The sequence below is a fragment of the Silene latifolia genome, chromosome 4 (genome assembly GCF_048544455.1).
Source record: "Silene latifolia isolate original U9 population chromosome 4, ASM4854445v1, whole genome shotgun sequence".
Taxonomy (NCBI): domain Eukaryota; kingdom Viridiplantae; phylum Streptophyta; class Magnoliopsida; order Caryophyllales; family Caryophyllaceae; genus Silene; species Silene latifolia.
The window spans coordinates 79157184-79165706 of record NC_133529.1 but is presented as its reverse complement, the minus strand read 5'-3'; the positions used below and the strand labels follow the sequence as shown (position 1 = coordinate 79165706).

At 38.6% G+C, this 8523-nt stretch overlaps 1 non-coding gene across 1 annotated transcript; it reads right to left on the bottom strand.

The window, feature by feature from the left end:
* Nucleotides 1-7444: 7444 nt before the first annotated feature.
* Nucleotides 7445-7551, bottom strand: LOC141654027 (small nucleolar RNA R71). Its single transcript, XR_012547609.1, has one exon. It is a non-coding gene; the product is annotated as a small nucleolar RNA R71 (small nucleolar RNA).
* Between the last annotated feature and the right edge of the window lie 972 nt (nt 7552-8523).

Below are 8523 nucleotides of genomic sequence, written 5' to 3'. Positions count from 1 at the left end.
CGGGTTCCACGGAGGGTGAAACTATGGCTTGGAGCCACTCCCGCAAGTAACCCCACTCAGCCGAGGATGCACCTCGAGAATCAGTACAACACAAAACCAACCAATTACCACAACCAATCAGCCATAACAACACAACAATCAACTAAATCACATTAAAAGACACTCTAACAACAAACAGTACTGAGCAGGCGAACCTAACTTTAGCGCACCGCAGCGATTCCACCTCCGACCACAAGATGTCAAACAACCATGCAACACACCTATACAAAAAGTACAACCATCTATTACAACCACTACAACCCTAACTGAAAACAACAACGACAATGATGATGACGATGACATACCTACGCATAGCTATCCGGCGTCAAGACCGCTACCCGACTCAAGCAACCTATCCCCATGGCATAAGCATCCTCAAGGACCTCAAAGGAAGGAACTATGGTGAAGGGAAGAAGAAGAGGCGACATCTAGGTTTAGAGGAAAGAGGCGGAAATGATTTGCGGTTATGCGAAACACGATATATATCTCCTCGTTGTAAACACGCTACTCGATCGAGTAACTAACTTACTCGATCGAGTGGCCTCTACTCGATCGAGCCTCCCAGCTACTCGATCGAGTAACCCCGACTAGATCGAGTACCACTCACCCAAAGCTTACCACTTCATAAGTCATCGCTCGTAAGGTTTCCAAAGGTCAAGACATGCCACTAAGGTCGGTCAACGTCAGTCAACGGGTCCCTAAAAGGACGAGTATTACATCTATCTTCTTCCTTATCTCTCCAAACTCTCTCCTTTCTCTCTAAAACCCTCACAAGCACCATTTTAGTTGATTCAAGCTTGTATTAGAGGATTTCTCACCTCCTCCTTCATCCATTCATCTTGTAATTCGAAATCTACCCCTTTTCTAGTCTTATAAGCCCTAACTTTTGGGGGTTTTCAATTAGGTTAATTAATTAGTAATTAGTATACTTAATATGGGTAATTAGTGGGTAGTAATGAGGGGTTTGTATTATATATTAGCATAGGATGTATTTGTGATGATATTACATGAATTGTATAGGACAAAGAGGGTCTTGGGAGACGGAATCGTATGGGATTCGAGTAATTCATGAAGAATGCTAAAAGGTAGGTTAATCCTACTCGGTTTCAATAATGTGATGTTGTTTATATTAATGTTGTAGTTAGTTTTGCATAATTAGGGTATTTGCATTATAATATATTTAGTGGTAATCACATCATTAAGGGGATGATTATGATATGTTGGTTGTGGTTCATGTATCGGTCATTATCATATATGTTGGAGGATTTGTTGTTATTGTTGTTGTTGTTGTTGTTGTTGTTGTTGTTGTTATTGTTGTTTTGGAGACGTAAGACGGTTGGGAGACCGTCTTACGCTTAAGTCGCCTCTTAGAGCATCCCACTCCAAGAGGGATGTGCACATTAATGGTTTGAGTCACGGAGGGACTCGTGTGGTTACGACACAACGTCTGGCAGGGGATCCGGTTGGCTTCTGGACCCGGTATATCTGGGCGTGTCCTAGTACCTGTTTGTGGTTGTTGGTATGTCTGGGCGTGTCCCGGTACCAATGTTGTTGTCGGTATGCCTGAGCGTGTCCTGGTACCGTGGTGGTTGTGGTTTAATAGCGTCTAATTCGCATCAGTAGTCATGTTGCATGTTCACACACTTGAGTGGTGTCATCTTTTATTTGTTTATTGAAACTGACGTTTGTGTTTCTGTGTAATTGTCACCTGTCTCTTTTGGGGTGGCATGTGTTGATCCATATGATGTCCTTTGGTCATATGGGGAGCAGGTTAGGTACAGATTGTTTGGATAGTACGCGGGAGACGGGACGAGCTTGATGAGTCACGAGACGAGCGTAGTTAGTTAGTTGAGTATAGTAGCCATGAATTGTATTTTATTGTTTAGTTAATGGTTTCTAATCACTAAACTTGTCATTTATAATAAATGTCTCTTTATTGTGTCTCCGATCTACGTCCTCGGGAAACCGAGAAGGTAACATCTCCCAATTACCTTGGCCGGGTAAGAAGGGGGTGTTACACACTCCTAAGAATGGAAAGATGGAAACTGAATATGATAAGGACATCAAAGAGAAAATTGTAAGTTTGACTTAACATGTCACGCCTACCACTGATGGTCGGAGTTATATAATTGCGAGTTTAAATAAAATTTAGTTGTTTAATGGTTTTTTGTGTATGTAGAGGATCTGTGAGAATGAGGTAGATGAAGGAAAATGGAAGCCTCAAGGACGTGATGACATTCTTGCTAGGGCAATCGGCAAAGCGGAGCATCCAGGTCGTGTGAGAGGGGTATTGACACATGTTGGTATAACTAAGTATTTTGCGAAAACTACTCGAAGGATGATGAGTGGAGATGATTCTAAGAAGGTAATCGTATAAATACTGTATTTGAACCAATGTAATTTATAACTATATATGCTGACATTAATTTCTACTACACATCTACAGAAAATGGCCAGGTTGATGCTGAGAATGTTGGAAACTGGGGAAAAGCCATCAAAAGAAGAGTTGGATATGATTCAAGAAGTCATAAAGGAAGCAGAGGAGGAGGGGGAGGAGAAGTAGTAGGAGGAGGAGGAGGAAAAAGTGGTAATAATATTTATGCCTTATATACAATGTGCTATATGATTTCGAAAATCAGTACATGGTATATGGACAAGTTTTAATCTACAGAAGGATGCCGAGGAGGACATGGCAAGGGAAAGGAAATGGCAAAAGAGACTGAGGTGGGAGCCGAGGATCGATATCAGGCAGTTGAAGAGGAAGAGGAAGCCAGGAAGGCCATGACACATGATGAGATTAAGGTAGTTGATGATCAGACGTTCTTCTCAACACCGAAAAAGGTAATAGCTGTTAGTTTATAATTATTCGTATCATACACGTTGTTTTTTACTTATGAAATTTATGAAAAGGTAGTAAATGTATGTGTACTAATTGATTAAAGCTGTCGTGAAGGGCGATTGCAAGGTCGCTTGTCGTCTGTTCTATTTACAGGGGAAACATAAAGTTGTTGTTGCCAGGGGATACGTGTTCGCTTACGACCGGCTTCAACAAGTTAAGGTTCATGGTATACCCCTTCGAGACAAATGCAAGAAAGTGGAAGTGTCCTAATTATATAAAGACGAGTATAGGGAAGTAAAAGTACCATTTCCTAATGAGGAAGTCACTTATTTGAAAGAAGCCCTAAGTTCTTATGTGCAATGGCCTGACAACCTCTTCAATGTTAGTCATCCCCGAGGTACCTATATGTAGACGTTAATTATTACTTCTATTTAAATATATTAGGGTACGAATATTAACATATCGTAAGTACTTTAATCTTTTCATTTGCAGAAGTTAAGCAAAGCCGTACTGGATCCGAAGCAACTGATGGAATTTTTCGACCTTGACAATTTAGATGTTGTTCACATTTTGATTTGGATGAAGTAAGTTTTATTAATAAAACTATTTAGTCTTTTCCATTTACGAATAATGATGTTTGTTTAAATTATCAATTACAATAACATTCTTCGTTCAATGCGGCGTGATAGGTACTTGACTAATTTGATCGCTGAGAGGAAGTTCCCAATTCGAGCCTACGGATTCTTGAGTCCTAAGCTGTTCTCTGTGCACATAATTTCATACGAGGAACAAATCAATAGTATCGCTCGTCGGTTGATGTCGACAAAAAAACTATGGCTTGCCCCCTACAATGAGAATATGTATGTATAGTACGTGATTATTGTAATGAATCACGTTTCCATAAATTTATTATTAACATGCTTACATGCGTGTAAATGAACTAATTAACATTTCAATGTACGAAATTGAATAGGAAGCATTGGATGCTAGTGGCAATCCAAGTAGAAACAAAAATAGTGTACTGGATTGACTCTCGCGAATGCAAACCCTCTGACAGTTGTCTAAAGATGATAACTGAGTAAGTTTACAACCTTCAATAATGTCATTTGTTATTGTATGATTTGAGCCATATATACGCAAATAATAATGGCATGTGTGTAAATTTATGAATTAGTGTTTTTGATGCAAATAAAAAGAAGACTATGTCCACTTGGGAAATATGAAAGCAACACTGATCCCAATTTTATCACGCCCTTAGTAAGTGTATTCTTAATAATTACTCGTATCATTTAATTTATGTTTATGCAAGAGGTTGATTATCTAATTCAGCTGATTTGTGTGTGATTTATATAATAGTCTCCTAAAGCACCAGACGACAAATAATGCGCCTTTTACGTTTGTCAGTCCATGTGGGAGGTTATCAACGGAAATTATTCTACTATTCCGATACGGGTTAGTGTGATTTAAAAACTATTTTAAACGTAAATTGAGTTCAATTCTGTATACTTCCATGTATTATATCTATTTTGATTATGTATATTTTGAATTGTAGTTTCCACTAATACTCAACAAAGCCCCAGAATATTCGCCAGAGGACATCACCTAGTTGAGAAATATGTAGGCCAGCTATGCTGTTTCATTAGCGGAGTCTCAATAGTTTGCTCATGCTTTATGTACGTTTGTATATATAGAGCCATTGTGTATTTGCTTCTTTTGTTTTTTTGAGGAAGTTGTGTTTTGGCTTTTGATCATCCTATTTGTACTGTTTTTAAACTGGGTTTAATTGATCATGGAGTATAATATTTTGATGCAGGATTGAATTTTTGCAGTGCACAACTGCTGGAATGCTATTTTTCAGTAGCAGCTCAAAAAATAGCATTTCAGCAGCTGTTAGAACAAGTTAAAATCATTTTTTTTAAAAAAAAAAAACAATAATTAAAAACGATAACGGTTAAAAACAACCCGTTGTAAACAATTATTTGACAGCGATTTTATTTAGATAAATAACCGTTGACATTTTCTCTCTCCCATTCAAACCGCCAAAAATATAAGATAACGAACGATAACCTTTGTTGAATTCAAAACTTTTACAATGATTTATTTATGCAGAACCGTTGCCAATATTTCATCAATAAAAATAGATAATGGTTACATACCGTTGTCAATAGATAAATATAACCACGGTTTTGCATGCAACAAAGTCGTTGTTAAATTTTGACATTCAATTAAATAAGATAACGAAATGAACCGTTATCATATCTTGATGTGACTCATATTTTTGCACATTTAGTCCCCGAACTAGCCTCGTCCATATGCTTTTTAGTGCTTATTAGGGTCGTTTTTTATCTTTAGTTCCTTACTTTGCATATTCTTTGAGGTTTTGTGTCCTTGGTAGGAGAGGATTGCTAGCCTTGCATTTATGGAGCAAAGTAGAGCTAAATGGAGTGCATCTAATGAGCAAGCATCAAAGAGGAGACCATTACTAAAGGCCTAAGTGAATAAATCAAGTATAAAGGGCAGTGATGAAGACACCCACGACCCCTCAACGATCCACACGGATCCTTAGGCAGTCAAAGAAGGAGAAGAAGAGCTGATCAAAGATCTGGGCGTCCCGAGCCTCAATCCGGGCGTCTCACCACCAGGTTGAGCGGATCCCTGGGCAGCACGAGCTTGCTTCAAGGTCAAGTCGGGTGGCTCTTTATGGGACTTGCAAGGCAGTAATCTTCTTCTTAGGGACTTAATCGTCATTTAAGCCCTTAGTTACCCTAATACTTGTACTTAGTATAAATACTCATTGTGTTAGGGGACTAATTACCAAGTAAAAATTTAGCTTTAATCAAGTTTATACATTATTAATCAATTTGTATTAATCAATTCAATATTAATCAAATCTTAATTCCTCTTTAATCATTCAAGTGTTCTTAGTTTTAGTTGGGTAATTTGAAGACTATTTGGGTTTATTGAAGATTTGACAACTCTTCATCATTCATCAAGTGTTCTTCTATTATTCTTTTCTTATTATTTGGATCATCCTTAAGTTGGTATAATTCCTTTTACCCTTGCTTAATTATTTCTTTAGTCATTTACCATGTTTAACTTTGCTAATATGATTGACACCTTTATTAGCATGTTTACCATAGTCATGAGTGAGTAGTCTTCTAGCTAGGGTTAATGGGGGATTAGGGGAACTAAAACATAAGGGTACCATACGTAATCTAATAAGTTTTTATAAGATTGCTTGCTTGTTGTAGTTTCAACCTATGGACATGTTATGCTTGATAAAATGCTCGATTGAAAACCTTGCATGAATACATCTCTTATCCGTTCAACAAGACTCGTAAGATATAAACTAACTCGAGTTTTGTTAGACCACGCATAAAGTTGAATAGGAAGAAACTAAGTCGACTTGTAGGTGTTGTACAGTCTTAATCGGCTTGGGTCCGGGACCCAAATCTTTCTAGGAATTGTAAGACATAAACTAACTTGATTCCACTACAACAATAATTTGCTTGCAACTATGTAAACATGTTTGTATGATTACCACCATGAATCCCCTATGAACCCATGATACCCTAGTACCTTAATCAATTGTGTACAACCCTTTCTTGTTTACTTGCTTCATTTATTTACATTGCATTATTAAGTAGTTTAATTTGATACCTCAATCTCAACCCAATTTGTGGCACCCTAAGACATAGCTCTCTACAACCGATAACTTAATTCAATACCCGTCCTTTGGGATCCGACCTTTACTTGCTACTCTACTAAGAGTAGTTTATTTAGTTTATAAATATTGTTTTGGTTGGTTAGCTTAGACGACAAAGTTTCGAACCGTACCAAAAATGGCGCCGTTGCCGGGGACGGTGTTTAATGGAATTGTTATCATTTGTTTTTAGTTGTGTCTTTCTTAACCTTGGGGAAGTCAAATTCCTCAAGGTAGTTTTAATTGTTTTCTAGTTATTTGATTTTTGCATGTCTAGGAGATCAGAAGGTAGACTTTTGCCTATTGATCCCGAGATTGATAGGACATTGACCAATATTAGATGAGTTGTTAGAGGAACTTCGACAAGTGTGGGTATTGGAGAACTTGTGGACATTGGTAGCATCCAACCGGATAGTGTTGAGTTTACCAACCCTTTTGCAAGAGAAGGAGAGGAGAACCCAATTCCAAACCAACCACAAAATCAACATACAATGCCTAAATTCTCATCTTATTCCGTACCAACCGAGGAGAACCTACCCAATGGTACTTCAACACCACCTCACTTAACCGCTAATTTCATTACCAAATCCGCATTCATACAATTAGTTGAGAGAAGCCAATTTGGAGGGATGCCTAGTGAAGCTCCTCATCTACACATGGAGAGTTTTTGCGACTATTGTGATGCAATCTCTCAAACCCGAGTGACCCAAGACCAAATTCGATGGGTGTTGTTTCCTTTTTCCTTGATCGGAACGGCAAAGAGATGGTTAAAGAGCCTAGACAAGGCTACCCTTGGAATTTATTCATGGAAGAAGTTAGCACTTGCTTTCTACAAGAAGTTATATCCTCCGGAGAAGACTAACGTGTTGAGAACCCAAATCACCGGGTTCAAGCAAAGGGATGAGGAATCATTATATGAGGCTTGGGAGAGATTCAAGGATACTTGTCGCTCTTGTCCTTACCATGGACTTAGTGAATGGTTCCTTGTTCAACAATTTTGGAATGGCTTATATGAAGACTCGCGAAATGTGCTTAATATGGGCTCCAATGGGAGGTTCACCGAGGTTGATGACAACCAAACGTGGGCTAAAATCAAAGAGATGGCGGTTCATAATTCCTAATATAGTAGGCCACGAAAGGCCACTAGAGGAGGGAAGCATGAGGTGGATTCCATCACACAATCAGGTGCTTAACTAAGTGCTCACATCGACACCATAAACTTGAAGTTTGAGAAGGGCATGGCCAAGCTTGATGAAGCTTCCCAATCACCCAAACAACATGTCAATGCTATGATGGCAACATCCTCCATCCCAAATGGAGTGTGTGAAAGTTGTGAAACCTTGGGACATGATCAAAACGAATGTAGAGGAACGAATGAACAAGTGAATGCCTTCCAAGCATACAAAAATGGCACACCTTAATCCAACTACTACAATGAGAATACTAAATTCCATCCAAATCTTTCATACAAGAGCCAAAATGTCCAAAACCCTCAACCCACATACACACCCCCTCCAATGAGAAATCCTACTCAATGACCATACTACAATCAACCCAATGACCAAGTTTTTGATGTTCAAATAGCGGTCCTCCAAATGCAAAAGAGCCAACTAGATTTCTTTGCTCAAATGCAAAGGGATAGCCAAGCCAAAGACACTACCATCAATAATATCCTTGCTCACACCAAAATGTTGGAGACTCAATTGTCTCAATTGGCCTCTTCTAGTTCACAAAGACAAAAGGGACAATTACCTCCACAGGGTAATCCTCCCACAAGACATGAGACCATCAATGCTATCCACTTGAGGAGTGGTACAAGATATGATGGACCAAAGATGCCAATTGAAGAAGATATTATTGAGAATAATGACAGGCAAAGTGATATGATTGAACGACTAAGGAGAAATCCTAAGGTGGTAGAGACAACTACCAATGACTCATC